Source organism: Pinus tabuliformis, chromosome 1_1 (assembly GCF_031772625.1).
Source record: "Pinus tabuliformis cultivar Carrire ecotype Pingquan chromosome 1_1, CPIR1, whole genome shotgun sequence".
In the NCBI taxonomy this organism is placed as follows: Eukaryota; Viridiplantae; Streptophyta; class Pinopsida; order Pinales; family Pinaceae; genus Pinus; species Pinus tabuliformis.
The window spans coordinates 369,085,942-369,095,346 of record NC_142297.1 but is presented as its reverse complement, the minus strand read 5'-3'; the positions used below and the strand labels follow the sequence as shown (position 1 = coordinate 369,095,346).

General features: G+C 36.9%; 1 long non-coding RNA gene across 1 annotated transcript; it reads left to right on the top strand.

Annotated features, from left to right (window-relative positions):
- Positions 1-1,034: 1,034 nt before the first annotated feature.
- LOC149213151 (uncharacterized) lies at positions 1,035-9,063 on the top strand. Its single transcript, XR_016250308.1, has 3 exons — positions 1,035-1,698; positions 8,560-8,635; positions 8,760-9,063. It is a non-coding gene; the product is annotated as an uncharacterized LOC149213151 (long non-coding RNA).
- The last annotated feature ends 342 nt before the right edge of the window (positions 9,064-9,405 follow it).

Here is a 9,405-nt window from a genome sequence, read left to right as displayed (position 1 = left end):
TTTTGTGAAGAAGTAGCTTTGGATGACTCGGGACGAGGGTTAGAGCTCATATGTTTATCTTGGGTTTCTCCTTGGGGTTTCTGAGCTTACGGATCTTGCTTTAAATTCTTCTTAAACGTCCCAACAATATCCTTTCCAATCTCTTGTTCATGAAACTTTAGCTTGCGAGCACAATATTCATCCTAAATTTCCTTTGAAGATTCATGTAGCCATTTTGCACCGAGGCCTATTCCTTGGGAGGAGATTGGGAGGATCTACATTTGTCAACAAACCTTTTTATTGTTGTCCCATGCCACCCCAAACTTTATAGCCCATGTTTGTAGCCAAGATATACCCTCTTCCATATGTAAACTATTTATCAGATTGATAAAAAGAGAAGACTAAGCTCTTCCAAGAGCTTTTATTTGAAAATGAGAATGACAGTGAAATTTTCTTTTCTAACTATACACCAAAACAACCTTAGAGACCCTTCCACCTCACTGGCTTAAAATCTGGACTCAAACCATGGCAGAATGTGAAATTTTGAAGCGTGTCACTCTAGTCCCTTTGACAAGGAGTGACATGACACCTTTTGTGAAAGAGAAACAAGAGACTGTCGCCTCTTGCCCCTTTGAAAGTGGTAAAACTTTTTAGAAAAGGGGTAAATGTCTAAAAACATCATGGAAAAATATTTCCAAAAATTTAAGAATGATTCCATTTTATTGAATCACTACTACAAGAGATTATCACCTCTTCCCCCTTCAAAAAAGGTGAAACTGTCTAGAAAAAAAAATGTATCTGAAAACATCGCGAAAAAAAGTTTCCAATGCATTTAAAAATGATTCCATTCGATTGAATCACTACTACATGAATTCATCTTAAAATTTCATTTTATTTATTAAATTTATCATAATCAAAATTCCCCATGGAAGACATTGAGAGGCATTAGAAGATATATATATATTTTTTCATAAGAGCTTGTTAAAACATACCATGGCAATTTAATAACTTCATTTAGGACATTTTGTCTCCTGCGTACCAGTCACCAAAAAAAATTTCAAGGTTGGCGATGCCATTTTTGTTCAAACCCTCAAGGAGCACCCTCGAGGAGCTTTCAAGAATGGAAGAAGAACAACGGGTGATGCAATTTTGTTCATACCCTGGATTTTTGAATTATGGAGAAGGTTTCAGCAATTTTGTTCAAACCATGAATTTTTGAATTCTGGAGGAGGTTTCGGCAATGAAGACCAACGTTTTGCTATGAGTATCCTATTTTTACCTTCTAGTTTGATAGAGGCAGGGGATTGTTGGGGTTTTGTGTAGGGAACAGGAAACCTAACTGGAACTTGTGCAGCTCCTTGATCTCGCTATGGAACCCCAGACCCACATAAGTTTCAAACAGGGCTTTTCCTTTCCACCGTCACCCAAAAAATGCCCCTCTCTCTCTATAGGTTGTCGCCTTCTCCTCCAAGGCAGTGAAAAAGGTTGATAGACCTGTTCCAGAAATTCTGGACTTGAGTAACTGATGAAAAAGCTTCAGTTGTTGGACATCCCCTTCGGAATTATACATTTTCCCTAGCATAGGCAACAAAAACCCCTCTGAGGCTGTTGCAACAAAGGCCGTTGATAAATTTGGGGAAGAGGGAAAAAAATTAATGGAGCCCGTCGACCTGCCAAGCCTTGGGGAAGAACTTTCGACTGTATCCATTTCTCATAGCGGTAAGTCTCTATCTGACTCCAGTTCTATTATCAAATTTCTGTCTTTGAAAGATTTGATGGTTATTGAAACTAGAGTAAATTAAAGGAAAGGAAAAGCCATAGTAAATTAAATTAAATTTGAATCAATCAAATAAAATAGACTTGTTTGACTAAGACTAATTCTATCCTAGCTTTAACTGATGGAATGCAAATTTGGCAGCTATGAAAAATAATGTGCAGCATGCATCGAGCATGGGTACAAGAAATTAGTAATTAGAGTATATAAAGGTTTTTTAAACCCAAGATGTAAAAATCATATAAAAAGTGATGGCTCTAGGCTAAATGCACGTGTGTGTACTGATTGCCTCAATGAGTTGATATGAGAAGAAATGTTGAGATGCATTTGGCTTAGACACCAATAATAGTCATACCTATTTAAATGAGATTTTAGAACATTGTGTTTTAGATTTCAAGATGCTTGAAATGATCTTTATTTGTCAGGAACCCCCTTTCCTTTGATACCAGAAACTCAGAGACGCACAAAGGTTGATCCTTTACCTTTAATAAGCATATACCCAATGGAAAATCACGAACACTATTTTTCAAACCCTCTTGATTGATGTCGAAGAGCCGAGGATACTTACCTTTTGTAGCCTTTTATACTTCTCTGTGAGACAGACAAAGCCCTAATACAAGGCCGAAGGCATGTCAATGAGCTCAAGAATAATATTATATATATGAGCTTAGATGCTAGGAACTTTATATCTTCAGATATGATTTTATATAAACCTGCAACAGAGCAGGAATTGCAAGTGAGACACTATCTCCAAACCAAGTTCAATTCAAGGGTGATTTCATAATAGAAGATTTGACCCTAAAGCAACCAAAGCTTCCTAGATGTAGTCATGACAAAAGGCCTTAGATATAGATCATTTGACCAACAATTTGATAGAGAGCTCTATCCTAGAGATGCTTGATTGATGGGGCCTTGATCTCATTTTCTTTCTGGGATCTGCAACCTAGGATTTTACAGTAGGAGTTTCAGTGCTTCACGATCACTGATCTTTGAAGAGGAAGGAGGTCACTATTGTCAGAATACTTCTTGTGATTTCTTTCTTCCTTGCTTGGGCTTCCCCTCACCTTAGCTCTAATACCTTGCCCTCACCTTAAATTTGATACCATTCTGGCGGAGCAAGCTAAACATGACAACAATAGAGGTAAGAAGTTGTAGATTCCTGTGTTGTCTGTCTTTTAGCTTCTAGAACATCATATGTTTTATTGCCAATTTCTACTAAATTTAAAATTGACATACTGATCTGAGAAGAGGGTTTGCAATGCTAATAACCTCTTCTTTAGTGCATGTTGGCACACTCGATTCTTGTTAAAGGACCAACTGTTTCTTGTGAAAAATTCGAAGCAGATGACAACATACAACATGTTTTCTGAGAAAAAAACAACTTCTAGAAGTGCTACGACATTAATCCAACACTATGTTTATAAACTGGTTCATACTAATGGACACAGGATGTGTAAAATGTATTCTTTAACAAAAATTTTCTCTATTGGCTGGTTTAAAGCTTACAGCCTTACTCCTATCTTGAAGAAAGGGTACTTGCTTCCCTTACACTTCATAGGTATATGAAAACCCAGTTTTGTAAGCACCCATAAGCATTAATATTATACCAACTTCCTATGGTTAGTGCATCAATAATGTAAGTGTAACACTCATCCATGTGGCAGTCATAAGGCATTTAGGTAAGCTTTTACTAACACTGGCATCCCAGACCATTAAGATCTATCCATGGCCTCAAAATGATGTATTTCCTTTACTCAATAGAACACTCATCATTTCTCTCCCCCAATCATCAAATTTTTTCTCTTCATTCTAAATGAGAAATCAATCAACAGGTCATTAAAATATTAGATCACAATATCTTTAGCTTCTCTCTTGTGCTTACACTCTAGTATTCTCGCAGCTTTAGAATTGCGAATCTTAAACACAATCTCATGATGTGCATTCAGGGGCATCATATATACCCAATGTTGCTTGCCTGTTCTTCCTCTTCCTATGTCGTAGTGTATGAACAGTCAGCTAGACTCGTGAGGATCCCCATTAATAATAACATCTATGTTGACATCTGAATCTGAATGATGTGTTTCCCTTAATTATATGTTTTGATTTTTTAACCAAAAAGGCTAACAGAGATAGAGACCCTCAAATATGTCTACTTCAAACCCCTATGCCTATTTTCATCTAGGATTTTACCATGTCAGTGTCCCTTTCTTTCTCAAAACTGCATGAAATCAATTGATCTATCCATTTTATAATGCCTTTGGTAAATTTTTCTATCAAATGCTCTGAAGTATATATGAGATCTAAGGGTTTTTTTGGTTGTTGCTGACTTCCTATATTTCTGCTAACCATGATATGGGTTTGATGTAGAGGATTATGATTGAGAAAGGGTTGGATTACTTGATATCTCTTTAGGAGGAGGAGAAGGAGAAAAGTGGTGTTAGGGTTGAGAGCTAAAGATGTCTGTGAAAAGAGGAAGTGTGTGGAATGGAGGGTGGTATGGCTACTAGCGTGGTAGAAATGGAGGATGGGGAGGTTGAGATTTTCATCATTAAATAGCTATGGTGGGCTTCCTTGTTATCTTTGTGGTCATGCCATTGGTTTTTCTGGCAGCTAGGTTTCGTCACTCCACATCTACATCTACAACTGGTAAGCTTCTTCCTTCCCTCCTCTCTCACTAGTAAGCTTCTTCCTACACTCCTCCCTTGCTGGTAAGCTTCTTCCTGCCCTCCTCCCTCGTCAGGTTGCTTCTGTCTCTTTTTTTGGGGTGGGTCAGTGTTTAATTTATATTTATTGGCAAGCATGCCCTTTCTTAATCTGGTAGTATTACAATGAAGTGTAGACTTCTTACAACACTCAAGTAAGATCTCCATTACAATGAAGTGTAGTCGTCTTATACTATTTTAGGAAGATCCCTTTCATTGGGAACCCATTGAACAATGTATTTATGTGATTTGAGCCTTAGCAGGGAATTATCATCACCCCTGGTTAACCATTGAACCAAGACCCCATTGGCCGGCTTTGAAATTTGATTTGCCTTCACCACCCCCGGTTAACCATTGAACCAAAACCCCATCGACCTACTTTGGAATTTGATTTTTCTTTTAGCTTTCTTCGCAGAATCTGAAGGCGCAAATGTTATCAAACATACTTTCCTTGCTTATTGTCAAACGTTTAGCACCTCTAGCATTTTGCCAGACATTTTGTGAGTTTTCTTTATAGGTTTCCTTTCATTTGATCTCTGTGAAGCTGTGAACTCCATCTCTGCATTAACATGGTACAATACCTACCAGGAGAAAGATTCAAAGTTTGTACCTCTCTCATGCAAGAGCAAAGGTTTTACCAACTGTCCCTAGGGAAATTTTCTTTGCCAAATATAATGAGACCATTCATCCCGATACCAAGAAATAACAATGCTCTTTCCATTTTTTGACAAAGGGAAATGCATATGACTGGTAAATTCGCTAGACAACTGCTCGGTGAATTTGTTGGGCACTCCTCATTCTAAGTAGGATGGTACTAAGTGTGCGCTAGATTCTGCGTAAGCTGGATGGGTATTATAAAAATATATTTGTTAAGAGTTCAGTTCAGCATCTTACTCATGGAAATTGAATCTTGTGGGAATTGAATCTAGGTGGGAAGGGTAACAATCATTCTTCCTGTCCACTCATTATCCAAGCTAGACCCACTTTCCATCCATAAAGCTAAATCCACTTCTCATCAGTCAAGCTAAAACTAGTTCTGATCCACCCAACCTAGACCCAATTGACAACGACAATCTTGTTCACCAGCTACGTTCTGCTATACATATCATTTTCACACTATTCCCACATTGTTCAGAGCACATTGCCAAAATAAATGATAGATATTATACACACCATTTTATTATTGATGTGTAATGAAATCTCCATCTTATCATATGCATGATAGCAAACCAACACCCTTTTTAGTGTTTCAATATTTTTATAGATATTCTTCTCCATCAAGTCTTTCTACCTGACGTTTTATACATTTTTTGTCATTTAAAATAGCAGGGCACAACTTCTCAGGAGATGGATATGTTAAAATGATATTTTCTTTCCACATCTTGAAAACCAATTCTATTTTTCTATGGCCATTTTGTTCTTTTTCAAGATCTGGGCAATGCACTTGCACTTACGTTAGTCTAATCCCAGAAAATAAATAGTGTCCCTTAACTGAAATTTAGTCGACTTGAGTGGATTGAAATAGAGATGAATTATTGAGGATACTGGAGCTCTGTCATATGTTTAAAATCACTCTTATCTATTTATTTGTGGGGTTCACAGGAACATGCAGATGAGTGGAGAAAGTAGAGTTTAATAGAGAGCATTGACTCTCTCTTCCCAAAGGAGGCAAACATAAGAAACATGCTGCATTTGGATATCTTAAATTTGATTTCTCCCCTATTGAGCAGAGAATTGAAAATAAATTTTATTTACTGGGCAAGTGATTGATGTCATAACAGCTAACATAAAGGACTCGGGAAGTCTAAACTTAAATATTGTTGGACAAAATGATTTATCTTCCTCATGGGTATTAGAAAAGCCCTCCGAAGTAAACCAAAGGGATATTACTAACTCTGAGGTACAATTGGTGAAGATTTTGGTTATTTTCTCTATTGAACGTGTAAGGAAACGTATCTGATGATGATCTATGTAGTTGAGTAGGGTTGTATTAAGTAGGAAGTGAAAACTGAAATTGGTAGGGGTGCTTCTCTATTTCTAATGGTGTACATCAAGTAGAGGAAAATGACTTCTGGAGATAGTTCAGAAAAGTTACATTCGCAACAAGATGGTGTGATCTTCAATGAAGAAGGCAAGAAAAATCCTAAGGAGGATAAAATGAATGACGAGGTGCAGAAAAAAACTTCTAGTGACGAAGAACTTCTTACGAGGTTTCAAGAGGATGACACAGGAAGTGAACATCGAGACGTCAAAGAGAATGCTCTTGATGGTAACTTTTGATTTTCCCTGGTTAACTGGTCTATGATTTTGGTAGCCTACTGTAAGGTAATGTCTAGTCAAACTCCCAGGACAATGGTTGTTGTAAGGCAGACCATTTGTAGCTTGAAGAAAGTCCAACAAAAGTTTCACGGAGGGTAAAATTCTTTGCTACACTAGATCGCTACTTTTTGTTCTCATGGAAAAGGGAATTGTTATATTATTTTCCAAAATCCTTTTTGAATGTTACTTCTCTGATAGAAATTTTTTATATTTATTAGATTTTAGCATAGTATGCTTTAATTTATAGTAGTTTAATGCTTACATCAATTGAGACAAAAGAGGAGGGAGAAAAGGTCAACAGAGTTGATTCAACAAGATGAAGAAAAGCGAGTTGAGCTTGAAAACGCAACAATTAAATGTTCCAAGGAGGTATATTCTGCTATCGTGGGAAAATATAGCATTTGGAGGCGAGAGAATGAGAAAGAGAATTCTGACTCAACTGTAGATTGATGCGAGACCAACTGATCATGGCTACGGTGTATTCAAGCATCTTCCAGGCTAGGAATAATCTTGAAATATAGCATGAATTGATGCTTTGTATTAAAGAATGTCAGCGTACATTGGGTGAGTCTAATGCAGATTCTGATCTACATCAAGAAGATCAAGGCTATGGGTCATGTCCTATCCAAGGCTAGAGAAAATTTTTATGATTGTGCGACAGTAAAAAAGAAGTTAGGAGCCATGCTTCAGTCTGTAGACAAGTAGGTAAGGACCTTGAAAAAGCAAAGTACATTTTTAAGTCAGCTGGCAGCAAAGACTTTTCCCAAGGGCCTACACTGTTTGTCCATGCGATTGACTATGGATTATTACTTGCTTGCCCTTGAAAAGAGAAATTTCCTAAAAAGGATAAGTTGGAGGATCCAACTCTTTATCACTATGCATTATTTTCTGACAATGTATTGGCTGCATCTGTGGTTGTGAATTCAACTGTCATGAATGCTAACGTGAAGTGTTATCAATTTAAAATACTCTAAAGTTTGGAAGTCCAACAATTTTGCTACATTTTACATTTAATATTTGGATCTCATTGTAGGTGATTTACTTGTGTTTGGAGGAACCTCATAAACATGTATTTCATCTCGTCATAGACAAGTTGAATTTTGTGGCCACAAAAATGTGGTTTTTACTTAATCCCCCAAAGAAAGCTGCGATACATGTAGAAAATGTTGATGATTTTAAATGGCTCAATTCTTCCTATTGCCCTGTACTTTGAAAACTTGAATCCACAGCTATGAAAGAGTATTATTTCAAGGTAGATCACTCGACTACACTCTCAGCACGTTCCTCAAATTTGAAATATAGAAACCCAAAATATTCATCGATGCTAAATCATCTTCGTTTCTATCTTCCACAAGTTTATCCCAAACTGGACAAGATCCTTTTCTGGGATGATGATATTGTGGTGAAGAAAGATTTGATGCCATTGTGGTCAGTAGATCTTCATGGAAAGGTTAATGGTTCAGTTGAAACTTGTGGAAAAAGCTTTCACTGGTTTGACAAATACCTTAATTTTTCCAATCCGCACATAGCCAGGCACTTTGATCCTAATGCTTGTGGTTGGGCATATGGGATGAATGCATTTGATCTCAAAGAATGGAAGAAACAAGATATAAATAGAATATATCACAAGTGGCAGAACATGGTAAGCGTGTAGTGTGGTTTACTTATGTTAATTCCTGTGATGCTTACTTTAAAGTATTTGAAGTAAATCTGAAGTAATTAGCTAGAAAACTTAATGGGTTTTTCTTTGTTCGATTTCTAAGTTTTTCTTTTATTGTATGTCAGAATGAGGATAGAGTGTTGTGGAAGCTTGGAACACTACCCCTAGATTTTCTCTTTGGCTGCTTCTAAATCAAGAGTAGTAAGTGCTTCCATTTGCATTTGGTGTTCATATCCTTTGTTTCTTTTAAAGTTGCAGTCTGTGTGTCAATATTTCTACTTTTCATTCTCTTTTTCATGACCGATAATTGATATGAATGTTTCAGTGCACCTGAGAAGATCAAGGCTATGGATCATCTCCTATCCAAGTCTAGAGAACAATTTTATGGCTGTGTGATAGTAACATAGAAGTTGCAAGCCATCCTTCAATCTGCAGATGAGCAAGTAAGGACCTTGGAAAAGAAAAGTAAATTTTTAAGTCAAGTGCCAACAAAGTCTATTCCCAAGGGCCTGCACTATCTGTCCATGCGATTGACCATAGCTTATTACTTTCTTCCTCTTGAAAAGCGATAATTTCCTAAAAAGGACAAGTTGGAGGATCCAACTCTATATCACTATGCATTATTTTCTGACAATGTATTGGCTGCATTTGTGGTTGTGAATTCAACTAGGTGAAGTGTTATTAATTTAAATTAATCTAAAGTTTGGAAGTCCAACAAATTTGCTGCATTTTACATTTAATATTTGGATCTCAGTGTAGGTGATTTACATGTGTTTGTGGGAATCTGAGAAACATGTATTTCATCTCATCATAGACAAGTTAAATTTTGGGGCCATGAAACTGTGGTTTTTACTTAATCCCCCAGGGAAAGCTACGACACATGTGGAACATGTTGATGATTTTAAATGGCTCAATTCCTCCTATTTCCCTGTGCTTCTTCAACTTGAATCCGCAGCTATGAAAGAGTATTA